The following is a 2,534-nucleotide window of genomic DNA, read 5'->3' on the forward strand; positions in this document are numbered from 1 at the left end:
AAAACTGTATTTTATATCGCAATGTTTATTCTAAAAAATGAATGATTAGACAACTTTTTTTTTTCATATTAAAATTGGCAAAAATACCAAAATAATGAGAGTTTAGAAAAAATCCTATTAATAATCCCATCGAAAACAAGGGGGGGGGGTCTGGCAAAATGTGACATACTTTTTTAGGTGGGGTTCAACCTTGCGTGACAAAGTGTGACATAGGGGGGAGGGGGGGGGGTTAATTTTGGCCGATTTTTGCGTGACATACTTTAAGGATGACGCTTAAGAATTTTGAAAATTTGACAATTTTTGTTCACTAAAATGCAAATATCTCGGCTGTGCTTGGACAAAAATTGAATGTCAAAAAAAGCAAAATGATCTCCGTTAAATTTCCTGTAAGCTGAATGCATTAGTTTTTGCTGCAAAATTTTTTGGCTCGTTTTGGGGAGTGATTTTTGAAAAATTTTAAGCTAAAAAATACAAATTTTTTCTCCCTAAAACGCCCTGCCATGTTCAAACACAAGCTTTTATGGACCATGTCTGTACAGAAATTTGTTCAGGGGACATTAAACTATAAATTGAAGCCCAAGGCGACCAAATTTGAACAACTTTAGTATGATTTTTACGCGCATTTCTGAAAAATAGTCGAAAAATGCACTTTTTTCATTCACATCCGCGCGCGAGTTGTTGGTCGTAAAGAAATATTGGGAGTGAAAAGTGATTTTTTGTGATTTTCAAAGCCCTTCCTATATCATCGTTGATCGGAAGGCACGGCGTCGAGTGGATTATGTTTAAATTTTTCGAATATTTATTTTTTTATTTTTTTGCGGTGAAAAAGCCATTTCTATATAATGATCGAAAGACGCACTGACATTTTGGATCCTCGAGTTAATAGTGGAGCAAAGTAACTGTGTGTGAGTGATTTTGTGTGTTAACCAGAAAGACCTTCCCATAGCATCGTTGCTCGGAAGGCCGACGGGTCTGTTATGAAAGTCCTCCCCATAGCGTCGTAGCTCGGGAGGCATCGAAAAGCCAATACCTTATCCTACTAACCCAAAAAAAATATTAATCACGTGATGCTTGAAGAAGTTGCTGTGGATTCAACGGTCTCAAGCGGTATCAACAAGTATATAGCGAAAAACTATGTGCTTGATGAGTCTGCAACTTCAACTATCGGACTAACATTCCTCCCTTTCGTTGAACTGCATGCTTCTTGGGAGGGCGCCGGTATTGACTAATAAAGTAGGGATCTTCAGAGGTTAAACAGTGAACGGATGGTTGGCTCCCACTGATCATCTTTGAATCATTGTTTAATTTCAGCTGATCTGTCAATAACGGAGTAGCAGCTCATTGGCAGTCAACCATGCTCATGCTCATGCTCAAGCTCCGCGCGCGAGTTGTAAACCATTTTTGGGAATTTTTTGTTGTATGAAAACATTGTTCCTGACATCCTAATCTATCATTCTAGGGGTGAGCACCAAAGATTTGACAACTTTTATTTTTTTTGAGACGGCCTATTGGCCACACAATGTCATAAACTTTTGTGACTATCTATGTCAATTTGAAGTTAAGTGTCATTTTGGAGTTCTATCAAAATTCATTAGAAATCGATTTTTTCCTAAACATATGAATTTTTGATGACACAAAATTCAATTTTGTACCATGATTCAGATATTATCCAAATTTATCAAGAAACTTGTTTTATTGAAAATGTCTTTGAACGTGAATATGATTTAGAACTCTGTCTCAATTCGCCATTGCGCATTGCGCTAAAACTGCGTTAAACAAAATGTGTCCTAATAAAGTAACAGATTTTACATGTTTTATTAAAAGTAGCATAAAGTAAAATAATGGCAATCCCAAACGATTTAAAAAAAATTGTCGACAAGACAAAAATTTAAAAGGACTCGACAATTTTCCCCCAACAAATTGTATAACAGTTTCGACAGCTAACTTAAAAACCACAAAAGCTTAAACGATCGCCATGAAACCCCCCAAAGTAGGCAGCCCACACGTCAAAAACCCCCACTTTTGTCGACAAGATCATCAAGCTTAGTCGACTCTCGGGCGATCGCGCCACTTTTGCTTTGTTCCATTCATACTTTTACTCCCATTCACGAGAGTTGACCGCGATGGAGATCTCCAAAAACTGGTTTGCTCTTTTTGTTTTCTTTCTGGTCCGCGCTCATGGTAGCGATCAGTGTCACTTAATTAATAACCGCGGGTGGTCAATGGGCCGCCCAAAAAAGAAGGTGTGAAATTTTAATGGGAGGCACACGCGTGGCACATGTTAAATTTATGAGATTGATCACTGGTTTAATTTGATAACCGTGGGAACTTTTAATTTAATTGGTTGAGATTGAGTTATGGCTTTTTGAAACTTTAATACTTTTCGGTAAATATTTTAAACTATCGTATTAACGAATAAACAAAATCCACTTTACATGAAACCTTTCAAGTTCAAATCTGACATGCTTTTAACGTAAATCGCCCGAGGTTTTTTTCACCACCCCCAAATCTTTCCCCTCTTTACTGACTGACAA

Source organism: Culex pipiens, chromosome 2 (genome assembly GCF_016801865.2).
Source record: "Culex pipiens pallens isolate TS chromosome 2, TS_CPP_V2, whole genome shotgun sequence".
Taxonomy (NCBI): domain Eukaryota; kingdom Metazoa; phylum Arthropoda; class Insecta; order Diptera; family Culicidae; genus Culex; species Culex pipiens.